The following is a 13477-nucleotide window of genomic DNA, read 5'->3' as shown; positions in this document are numbered from 1 at the left end:
GAGGAGGAACAACCTGAGCCTACCCATGTGGGCAGAAGGAGGCGTGCCCAGTATGCCCAGGCTTTGGCAAAGAGGCAACTCATAGCACATACACTGACACAGTAGGAACCCAGGGAATGACACCTCTTTCTGATTCACACATACAGTAAAAAGGATGCCAAACATGACACTACCTGTGCTTTACCATGTATAGGGAGTGTACTATCTGACATAGTCAGCCCTTTAGCACCATCCTCAATACTGGCACAGCCACAAGTAACTCACTCTTCCTATCAGTTGCTGAATGGATTAATATGTTCTGCTAGTCATAGCTATGGTATGGATGTGAGCATGCAAGGGAATCGGGTGGCTGAATGGGATGGCAGCAGATAGTGGACACTTATATGGGCAGCATGGAATCCATAACGAATACTGGTGTCAACAAAGTAGGCAGTACTAGACAAGGTGACAAATCCCACTGCAGTACATGTGGTGGTCCAAATGTGTGTCCATAGGACACACACACATGCATGTCAGTGAGGTTCACATACCCAACAACAGCCTCAGCCAGCAGGACAGGTGTCGATGACCATAAAGACCAGCTGTGCTAAGGCCTCCAATTGATGGCAATGGATAACAGCCTCCCTCCAGACCTACACAGACAGACTATAACAGGTCAGGCAGTTGTATGTTAGTTCTGCAGGGTATGAAGTCTGAAACTGAAATGTAGATCAATAAAACCTAAGATCTGTACTCTACTGACATGCCTCTAGTCTGCATGATAGGTCAGAATACAAAACAAAATGGAAGCCAACAGAGTACCGGAAATACCAGTACAGTCACAGCAAATGTTTACAGTTGTCAGGTGTGCCCCCCCCCACAATCCTATGTAGAAATGCAGTAACATGTACGAGTGGGGTTAATAACAGTGGAGCACAGATTACCTGAGCTGGCCCAATTTACAGGATAGACTGTTGCATGTGTACAATATGCAGGGCTCTGTGTGTTAGGTTGTTGTGTGTTGTACATTGTGGGGAAGTGGTCAGTATGTAAGCATGGAGGGTTATGTCCCGGTGGCCTATGGCCACTATTGTTGATGACAGGGCCATGTTCTGACAACTGCAGTGCCAACCACAATGCATCCCAGCAAGACCCAAGTCAGCAGTCATCCATACTCATTGTTCAGATAATATCTGTCACCATCTGAAAGATGGACATGCCATGAATGTGGGCCCAAACATACACACAGTACACAGGTGGAAGTACCCTAGACAGAGTACATAAAATGTAACTGTCAGCTGCACACACCTTTGGAATTGTACATACAGGTTAGCAGCACATTAGTTGTCTGTGTAGTATGGAATACTGATGTATTCTAGCCAATCACTGGCAGACCACAAGCGGCACAGTTACGAAGTAATGAAATAATGCCTATGTCCCTGCACAAGGCAGCATAAGGGGACTGTCCCAGGTATATCTGTGAGTCCGCTGCAAGAAGCCTCCATATCACACATGCACTCTGCTCACCCCACCATCATCCACAGGTTTATCACAGGTCATATCCCTGCTGTTGGGAATGAGTACGGCATGACTCCCACTTCTGTATGGAAATACCCGCAGAATGCAGCATGCTGAAGAGGTGTCCTATGCAGGTGTGTCCCTACTACCTCTCAACCTGTTAATGCAAAAAATCTGAACAAAGCTTGACAAACTGGGGGTACAAATAGGGACATATTTTAAATATTGCTCTTATAAACTTAGAAAGTTGCTAGAGTAACAGGATTTGTTTTAATATACATTTCCTGACTAATTTGAAGTATGAAACTCAAATGTATGTCATTATTTAGTGACTTCAGTCCTGGGATCATTACAGTGATTTGCCAGGAAAAAAGAGGAACAGGCCAAAAATATGAGCAAAAAAATCTGGACATTCTGCGAAAATCTGTACAGTTGAGAGGTGGACCTGTAAGCAGCACCCTGCCAGCATCCAGACCAATGGATTAATATGGACAGGAACTATTGCCATTAACACCTCGCGCACTTACCCTGTCACCCCAGGGGAATCCAGTGGCTGTAGGAGTGACAGAATGCACTGGTCTGCTACAGATGGCCTGCATCACTACCAAATGCCCTACAGTCCTCTGTCAAAGGCCTGTGCCTCACCCGTACTGCCAATGTATGTTATCTCATGGGGTCACAAATAACATAACACAGTCCACAGAACACAAATGCAAAGCCATGTCATCAAATCCCAGTAGCATGCCCACCATGTCCTACTGCATGAACTTTGGACCAACCCCTAAATAATGCTGGGATGAAGGGACAACTATAGGAATACTTCGCAGATATCACTCGCATAATGTTAGGAAGAGGATAGAATAACAGAGTGGGGGTGGTGTAGAAGCATGGACGCCATGGAGTGTGTGAAGTCTGAAACTCTGATGTGTGCCCATACTACCCCTGCCTGCAAACCCAGTAATGGGTAGCTACAAACCTGCTGGTAAACCACAATGTGAAGGGGAACCGACCAGATATGTGAGCCCTGCCTCTGGGTATATAAACATACCATGATTCACCAAACCGCACAATTCAAATTCACCATTATTGATAAAATTGATCTGCACAGAAACCTTAAAGCAGGCTGGCATGATAGATTAAATAATATGGAATCCTCATGGATTACCAGGTTAGGAGCTCTATTCAAACCTGGTTTAAATGAAACAATTTAGTTATTTGGTGTCAGCTTATGACTTTATGGATTTTTTGAATTTTTACTTAAATGAATGGATTGATTTTGTCAGGTTAAAAGTTATACATACATATTTATTTCATACCTTTTACTTTTGAAATGTGTGTGTATATATATTGTTTTAAGGTGTATACACCTTTAATAGTCTTGGATATATAAGGAATAACCAGGATGTGCTATTTAGATTTTTTATTGCACTGAGGAAGGCTGGACATATAGCCGAAACGGGTTTGCAGTATGCAATTTCTAGATATTGCCACAATAAAATAATATTTAGGTGCTTTTCTCCCTTGTGCTGGTTTGTTTTTGGTTTCCTTGGATGTTCTTTGTTTGAACCGTGCACTTGTTCCACCTTGCGTGTATTTGGTTTGTTCCTGACTGACTCTACTCTCTCACACGCTGGGGACGCCTGGGAGGAATGGCAACAGAATCTGTGGCTTAACACTCATCTTGGATTATTCGTTTACTAATCATTACATTGGGAATGTTTTTTGGGTTTCTTGTGGTATGTTTTTACTGAATATTCATTTTTTGGACATTATTGGCATACGCTCGGAGTTCACCTTATTCTATACTACAGTCTGATACCATCGGGCCTAATTCTGAGAAAGCCATTGTGGTATCTTTTGATGTGAAGCAGTACAATCGCTGACTTTTTCCTATGAGAAGCTACCAAAATATATTTATGAAGGACTTACAGGTACGAATGGCTGATTTTTTTGGACACTCTTTATTTTCGGCAAAATCTTCAGTGGTAACATACAGTATTGGATTGTCCGTACAAGTCGCTACTTTGGGTACTATCACTTTTTGCTTATATAATGAACTATATGGTGTGTTTGAATAAATCCAGAATGCTTTCAAGGTTTTTGGCCGCCATTTAGACTATTACACTAAACCTGGGATTTTATTTTTCTTGTCGGGATCCAACGATCAACATTTGTGGAGTTTCTGACTTTTCAGCAGCGTGTATGTACGGACTTTTTTGACTGGTGTATGCTTCTTACTTTAGAGCTTGGATTTAACAGCAACCACACATTTTTTTATATGTGTTCTATTCTATTTTTGTTTTTTGAACCTTGCAGTTAACTGTCAATTGGATGAGTACGTTAGAATAGGATATAATAGATATATGTTCACCTAGGAACTGTTTTCTTCCTGATATAATGGTCTATCGGAACCTGCTGAAATTATTGAACATTATTTGAACTTTATTTTTGAGCTGCTTCCAACAGTTGGGACTATTTATACATCACCTAATAAGTATTCAACTGTACAATTTTAGTTCAGTTATATAATAATAATCTAGGACATTTTGCAGTATATGCAATTTTGACCTATTGCAAGTAGTCAGCCTACATTCCATAGAGTGTTTTGACTGTTTTTTGTTCTTTATTATTTTTATATGGTTATGTTTGGGCCAATTATGGATATTGTTTTATACTATTGACAACTGTATATATTCAAAACAAGTTGAGGTGTTTTGGTGTAAGGGTTCACACATAACTTGAGGAGTGTGGTGTGCATATATATTTTGCCATTTATTTTTTGATCGAACATTGGATGCTTGTTTCTGATGTGGAGGTCATATATTTTATATTGAATTTAGCCAAAGCCATGTATATGTGGAATAGTGTCTACATTTAGATCATATTGAGTGTAACAGGGCCCACTATTGTTTTCTGCTCTCTTTTGCTGCTTTATATTTATTTTTAAACAATACATAGATATTTTTTACAAGTGGTGCGCCTTGATTAATATCACCATTGGGTGAGCTGTTAATATATGTTATTGTTGGTTGAGATGAAGTAGGCTACTTTATGACAAATACACATAATTTTCATTTTGGTGTAATATACTGGCTGAGACGTAGGTCGGCCAATATTTTACATTCTCTAAATGCTTTGGTAGAGACGTAAGCCGGCCAAAAATATATATACATTTTTTTCCCTTCTTTTCTCCTATATTGGCATTGGTTGATGCATCAGAATTTTATGGAAATGTATGTAATGTCTTTTATATTATAGTAGTTGAGACGAAGGTCGGCTACTTATAAAACCAATTGGCAATCTTTCTAAATATATTCTCTTTAAATATTTTTCTGAGAGCAGTTATTGATGTGTGCACCTTTTTGTTACACTCTTCTTTTCTTGATGTGACTACAGGTCAGACATTGACATTCGTATGTTTCATGATCATTGGTTTGTAGGCAATTCTTAATGCACAGCAACCTCAAGTTTATTTCTATATCTTCAGAAGATGCTTTAGATATGGTGATTTCATATTCGTTTTGAAAAACATTGTATGTTATTATCTGGTACAAACATTTTCTATTGCTTTTTAGGTTTTAATACCTTATAGATATGAGTGGCACAATGGACTTAAAAGGTATCTTACAATGGTTATCTGCAGACAAAGATAATCTGGAAGTTTTTGGTTTAAAACTATCTGGTCTTAATGATCCCAATACCAACAAAGGGGATGCCAAATATCTCTGTGGCACATTGTTCCAAAAAATAACCAGAAATATGAGAAGTTTAAGAGCCAATATCTGGCATCTTAAGTTATTTAAGGCATATAAATTGAAAAATATTACACCCCGGGGGTTAAGAATTTGTATTCAACCTCTAGTGGGTTTGACTGATCAACAGCTATCCAAAGACTGGGCAGAAACCCAACATCAAGCCTCTATGTTATTTGTTGATACCCTTATTTCTTATTATGAAAGTATGATCGATTCATAGACTGTAGAAATTTACAACTGTCTGGAGGCTCAAGTGTTTGAGTCTGAAGACTTTTATAACAATCACTTAACAAATTTGGCCAAAGATTTAGCTATACTGGAGGAGCAACTAATCAAAAAGAAAACACACAAATTTCAACGTGATATGGCTGACTATGAAAAAGGGAAACCTTTTGTCACTCAGAAAAGTGTTCGATTTTTTGATTCTAGTAATAAAGTTAACAACAGGAGAAAAAGGCCTAGGTCTATACTTAGAAAGAATACTCAAACAACAAGTGGCACTTCAGAAGATGACACATCTTCTGCCACAGATTATGACTGCCCTTCCAACCAGGAGTCCCCAGTGGCAAAAAGAAAACAATCAACAGACCCTTTAGACTCAGGACACGTGGAGGTGGTAGAAAACACAGGAAAAAATACACACAGTCTGCAACTGCTATTACAGAAGATTGTGAGTCAATAAATAATGTGCATAACATATCTTCATTTGAATTGTCATCTGTCCACAATAAATTACTCAATAAGGGTCTAAATTTTGTGCTGACATCTTTTGTCCCTGAACACATATTGGTCAATGAACTTAATGATTTTTGTAGATAGATTAACCTTAAAATATTTTTTTCAGATTCTGATGAGTCTCAAAAATCTACTGGGTTCCAATTTGCGTGATCAGACTTTCAACCTCCCATGGACAAGCATGTAGCCATATTTAAAGAATGTGTCACAAAGGATCTACATTTTTCTTTAGGCTATCAGCCGATGAGACACAATTTAACTCTTCAAGAACAACAAGCGCTACAGGAACTCAGTTCCAATCACAACATAGTCATTGCACCAGCTGATAAGAGGGGAGGCATTGTAATAATGGACTGGTCGATGTATCAAGCAGAAGCCCACAAACAATTGTCCATTGCCCAGTTTTACATACATATGGTGGTGGATCCAACACCTAATTTCAAAATACATATTGATTCCTTTTTGGATTTGGCCACTGAGGAAGGTATTATTGATAAACATACATGCAAACAACTTAAAGTTTCTGATCCCATCGCTCAATATCTATATTTGCTTCCAAAGATCCATAAACATCCAACATGCCCATCCGGTAGGCCTATTGTATCCGGGAAAGGATCCCTCACTGAATCATTATCAGCATTTCTTACATATTATTTAAAGCCAATACTATCTATGGTCAGATCCAGGTTGCAAGATACCACAGAATTTTTAAATATTGTTCAAGATACACAATTGGAATCGGATTGGTGACTATGTACATTGGACGTCACTTCCCTTTATACCAGCATCCCACATGATGCTGGGTTATCCACTATTGCATATTGGTTAGATAGATCCCAATTATATAGTCCGGGATTCAACAATTTTTTAATCAAATTGACCCAATATGTGTTAACCAAGAACATTTTCTACTTTGAAGGACAAGCATATTGGCAAGTGAGAGGCACAGCTATGGAAGCATCTTTTGCTCCCATATATGCAGATTTGTTCATGGGATTTTTTGAAGAACAATTTATATATGATTCTCATAATAATATCTATATGGAGGAATTAGATATTTGGAGAAGATATCTAGATGATTGTTGGATGGTGTGGCGGGGTGATTCAAGCTTAGTACATGAGTTTGTAAAATATTTGAATAACAACACATGGGATATTCAGTTCACTTTAACTATACAACATCAAGAAATAGTTTTTTTTTTATGTATTAGTCTCTCGACAGGCTGATCATACTCTGGCAAGTCGTGTACATAGGAAATTTCCACAATACAACACACTTTTGCATGCATCTAGTTATCATCCCCGCCACATCATCAATAACATCCCCAAATCTCAATTTTTACATATGAAATGTATCTGCTCTTCTCAAGAATCCCACTTAGAATGTGAACAAGATCTGACTGACAGATTGATAAGCAGAGGGTATCATAGACATCGCATTACCCAAACTATCAATCAAGTTAAAGAGATGCCCAGATCACAACTTTTACAATATAAACATTCACATGATAGACCCAAGACAGTAACATCTCAACCCATTAGGTTTGTCACTACATTTGGTAGTAACGCACCCCCATTTAGAGACATTATTAATAATCATTGGGAGATTTTGCGGGCTCATGAACATTTGAATGAGATATTACCTGAAAGATGTGCTTTTTCCTATCAGAGGGGTAGAACTATCAACTCCTATTTCACACATTACAAAAGGTATAATCCGTCCACACCGATTCAGACAACCCTATTTGGTGATCCATTGATAGGCTGTTTCCTTGTGGTCATTGCAGTGCATGCAGACATATCTTTAAGACCAAAGAATTTACCAGCTGTAATACCTCTAGGGTATACCAGAGAAAAACTTTTGGTAACTGCAGTACTGATTGGGTCATCTATTTGGCCACATGTACATGTTTTTCATTTTATGTAGGCCAAACTTCAAGACCACTTAGACATCGGATTAGTGAACACCTCAGCGCCATCAGAAATCATAAAATCTCCACTGCCCTATATAAACATACCATGATTCACCAAACCACACAATTCAAATTCACCGTTATTGATAAAATTGATATGCACAGAAACCTTAAAGCAGGCTGGCATGATAGATTAAATAATATGGAATCTTCATGGATTACCAGGTTAGGAACTCTATTCAAACCTGGTTTAAATGAAACAATTTAGTTATTTGGTGTCAGCTTATGACTTTATGGATTTTTTGAATTTTTGCTTAAATGAATGGATTGATTTTTTTCAGGTTAAAAGTTATACATACATATTTATTTCATACCTTTTGCTTTTGAAATGTGTGTGTGTATATATATATTGTTTTTAAGGTGTATACACCTTTAATAGTCTTGGATATATAAGGAATAACCAGGATGTGCTATTTAGATTTTTTATTGCACTGAGGAAGGCTGGACATATAGCCAAAACCGGTTTGCAGTATGCAATTTCTAGATATTGCCACAATAAAATAATATTTAGGTACTTTTCTCCCTTGTGCTGGTTCGTTTTTGGTTTCCCTGCCTCTGGGTAACCTGGGTGAATCTGTACAGCTGAGAGGTATGGCCACAGCAGTATATGGCCATTATGTTATGTCGATAGATGTACAAGTAGGGGATCCTCAGCCACCACAGTACCAAGGTGCTGGACCATTTACACAGATCCATCAGCAAGTGTCTGCAGCTACGCCTCCGGAATGGCATGAGTGTGCAAGAATATGTAGACAACAGACCACAATACTTGACACAGCGTCATTCATCTTGTATTTCCCAGGAAATAACTGTGAGGAAATTAGTATATCTGTTGGTAGTTGATGACATAATACATCACAGTGTAAAACAGTACATGTCTGAATATCTCTGCTAACACCAACCATGTAACACAAGCAGCACAGACAGCAATAGTTACAGTATCCCACTGTCACCTATTGTGACTCCATATTGTCAACCTATCTACAGATATCGTGCAGAAACAGGTTGCTAGCTGTAGGTGTAGAACACAGAATCCTGCACTGGAGTACAACCTACCTGGAATGGATTCACACACTCAATATAGAAGGTTATACTGGGCATGCTCCTACACTTATAGAAATGAAGCCCATGTCTGACAACAACAGTGGACTATGCATATCTGTCAGTCGCAGATGTCTGTGCACACACACCACATTGCACACCATTCATGCTTTGCACACACATTGGATAGGAATACTCACGCATATCCAAGGCCAACACACTATAATAGGTCAAACATACACATACAGAGATGTGGGGAAGAGAGAGGCAGACAGTGACAAACAGATTGCCATCATGAGCCCTGTCCCACCCACCATACATCCAATTGGCCAATATCACATGATGTGCCAATGCCAATCACTGTAGACATTTGCTTTTGGTAGCCCTCAGCCCTATAATGTCTGTGGTGCTTGTGATAACTGTGTAACATGATAGTACAAATCAGTATTCATCTAGCATTTGTGTACCCAGTCCTGTCAAATGTAAAGTTGTGTGTGACTGAGTGTTGTGTGTGTGTGTCCCCAGAGGAATGAATTATGGCCCATTCACATACACTGCACTTCCCATAGCCCATGTTAGCACTTGTGCTGATGTCAATCACCTTGAAATAACCCTCTGCCAATTATCAGCCCCATAATCTCTGTGGCATGTCCGATAACTGTGTAATGCTATAGTGTAACATAGTAGTTAGGTAGGAGTTCTAATCCCAGACATGGCAGCTGTGAAACTGTGTGTGTGTGTGTGTGTGTGTGTGTGTGTGTGTGTGTGTGTGTGTGTGTGTGTGTGTGTGTATGTGCATGTGTGCATGTGTGTGTGTGTGTAGAGATTAATGATTTTGAGGCCATTCACAGTCACCTGCCATTGCCCTACTTTAGCAAACCCACTGATGTCAGTCACCTTGAAATACCCCTTTGGACAAGAGCTAGCCCTATAACCTCCATGGCGTGTGCGATAACTGCATAATGCTATAGTGTAAAATACTAGTTAGGTAGGAGTTCTACTCCCAGACATGGAAACTGTGTGTGTGTGTGTGCGTGTGTGTGTGTGTGTGTGTGTGTGTGTGTGTGTGTGTGTGTGTGTGTGTGTAGAGATTAATGATTGTGAGGCCATTCACAGTCATTACACCTCCCATTGCCTTACTTTAGCAAGCCTGCTGATATCCGTCACCTTGAAATACCCTTTTGTAGAAGGGCTAGCCCTATAAGTTCTGTGGCATATGCGATAACTGTGTAATACTATAATGTAACATACTAGTCAGGTAGGAGTTCTACTCGCAGACATGGCAACTGTGAAACTGTGTGTGTGTGTGTGTGTGTGTGTGTGTGTGTGTGTAGAGATTAATGATTTTGAGGCCATTCACAGTCACTATACCTCCCATTGCCCTACTTTAGCAAGACCGCTTCATATCAGTCACCTTGAAATACTCCTTTGGACAAGTGCTAGTCCTATAAGCTCCATGGTGCGTGCGATAACTGCATAATGCTATAGTGTAAAATACTAGTTAGGTAGGAGTTCTACTTCAAGACTGTGTGTGTGTGTGTGTGTGTGTGTGTGTGTGTGTGTGTGTGTGTGTGTATGTGTATGTGTGTGTTTGTATGCGAGTGTGTGTAGAGGTTAATGATTGTGAGGCCATTTACAGTCAGTACACCTCTCATTGCCCTACTTTAGCAAGCCTGCTGATGTCAGTCACCTTGAATACCACTTTAGAGAAGGGTTACCCCTATAAGCTCTGTGGCATGTGCGATAGCTATGTAATACTATAGTGTAACATACTAGTCAGGTAGGAGTTCTACTCCCAGACATGGTAACTCTGTGTGTGTGTGTGTGTGTGTGTGTGTGTGTGTGTGTGTGTGTGTGTGTGTGCGTGTGTGTGTGGAGATTAATCATTTTGAGGCCATTCACAGTTACTACATCTCCCATTGCCTTACTTTAACAAGCCTGCTGTCAGTCACCTTGAAATACCCCTTTGGACAAGTGCTAGCCCTATAAGCTCTGTGGTGCATGAGATAAGTGTGAAATGCTATAGTGTAACATACTAGTTAGATAGGAGTTCTAATTCCAGACATGGCAACTGTGAAACTCTGTGAGAGTGTCTGTGTAAATATTAATGATTTTGAGGCCATTCACAGTCACTACACCTCCCATTGCCCTACTTTAGCAAGCCTGCTGATGTCAGTCACCTTGGAATAGCCCTTTTGAGAAAGACCAGCTCTATAAACTCTGTGGTGTGTGCCATAAATATGGAACAATGTAGTAGCAGTAACTACACAGGTATGGGTTTGAATGTCATCTGTGGCAAGTGTTTGTGTGTGTACATATGTATGTGTCTACCTCAAAGATTTGGGCCCCATTTACAGCCAGTACACATTTCAGATCCTGACTTTAGCAGTCCTGCAGATATCATCCACCTAACAAGTACCTGTTGCCAACCCTAAGCCATGTCAGGTCAGTGATGCATGTGGTAAATGCATAGCATAATGGTCCGTAAAGATTTTTAGAGGTTTAAACCTCACACCTGGCAAATTTAAATGAGTGATTAGGGTAAAGTTATTTTTGGGATCTGTCACCCACTACATCACTTGAAAAAAGTGTGAGCAAACCAAACACAGCCTCCAATAAAAGTATCTAAATTTATTACAAGATGTAGTCCTACATCTTGTAATAAAATGTATATACTTTTATTGGAGGTTGTGTTTGGTTTGCTCACAGTCTTTTCATTTTTCAAATGATACTACGTAGTGTGAGAAGCCTTTAGCAGTTGGCTTGTTTATGATTTTTGTTTTACCCACTACATCACCCAGTGCCAGTATTTACAAGGGCTGGTGATGTTCCTCACCTTAGAAGTACCTTGGGACAATCTCCATCCAATAAGCTCTGTGGCAAGTGCAATAAATGCGGTACACTGTAGTAGCAATACTTAGCTAGGTAGTGGTTTGAATCTCAGTACTGGCAAATGTGTGTGTGTCTGTCATCAGTATCCTGTGTGGAGGTTGTTGTGATTGTGTAATAGGGTGCACTGTGGGGTGGGTTTTGCTAAATTATTATACTGAGGACCTACTATATGTCACAATGTCCACCTTACAAGGACAACCAATGTCAAACACCAGAGAGGCTGGTGTAGACAATCCATAGCCCTACATTATGTGACATTATGGATCAGTGAACAATATAGGCAACCCTTGCATTACTCAGAGAACACTCTCCACCCATGTCTCATACACAAACACACTTGGCTAGGCAACAACCACTATATTGGTAGTTCCCTGCATATTGCCTCACACATAGTAACCACTGTGTGATTGCAGTGGACTACATGCCTGTTGACCACAATAGTGCCACTGACATCAGAAAGTACTGTAATGTATAACATCTCCTGAGTGTGTGTTATCCAGCAAGTAAAAGGACATGGCACCCTGTTCCATCCCTACAGTAGGCAAGTACATGTTTACAGTGGTCCTTTTGCTATGTTCCCCACTGGACACCTGCCACAAATATAGAGTCTGCAAATGCAACCCACAAAGGGAATACCATGCCTTATACACATGCCCTGTATGGACAGAAGCCACTAACTCCACTGAATACCTGTATCATGCTGTCAATGTAGGTACAAGCATGACCTCAGTTCCATAGCCAGGTCTCCCCAAATGAGGTCATGAATGCTATATCAGAAGATAACAATCTGTACAGACAACATGCCCCAGAGCCTCAAGCACACTTCCACATGTCAAAGAACATGCGTGTGGGACATGTGCACAGCCCAGACACTGTCCATGTTGTGGAATATAGCTCACATACATGGGAAGCAGTGCACATCACTGGCCATACACAATAGTAACCCAGATGAGTGGATGGTGAATACAATACCCACCTGTGGGGACCATTCCATGGACTACACCCCTGAGCCACACTGGAGACCATTGCCATGTGGCCTGATGCCAAGGTATTCCCTTTGTCTAGCCTTGTACAGCTGTCAGGCCCATTCACCTACTACACACCTGCGAAGCAATGAACCTATGCATCTCAGTTCCGGCCAATTGTGTGTGTGTGTGTGTGTGTGTGTGTGTGTGTGTGTGTGTATGTGTGTGTAGAGATTAATGATTTTGAAGCCATTCACAGTCACTACACCTCCCATTACTCTACTTTAGCAAGCCTGCTGATGTCAGTCACCTTGAAATACCCCTTTGGACAAGGGCTAGCCCTATAAACTCCAGGGCATGTGCAATAATTGCATAATGCTATAGTGTAAAATACTAGTTAGGTAGGATTTCTACTCCCAGACATGGAAACTGTGTGCCCATTCACCTACTACATACCTGCGAAGCAATGAACCTATGCATCTTAGTGATGTGTGTGTGTGTGTGTGTGTGTGTGTTTGGAAATTAATGATTTTGAAGCCATTCACAATCACTACACCTCCCATTGGCCTACATTAGCACACCTGCTGATGTCATTCACCTTGACATAACCCTTTGGCCA

The sequence above is a fragment of the Protopterus annectens genome, chromosome 11.part0, assembly GCF_019279795.1.
Source record: "Protopterus annectens isolate FY-2018-M chromosome 11.part0, PAN1.0, whole genome shotgun sequence".
NCBI classification, from domain to species: Eukaryota; Metazoa; Chordata; order Ceratodontiformes; family Protopteridae; genus Protopterus; species Protopterus annectens.
Note: the sequence above shows the minus strand (reverse complement) of the source record.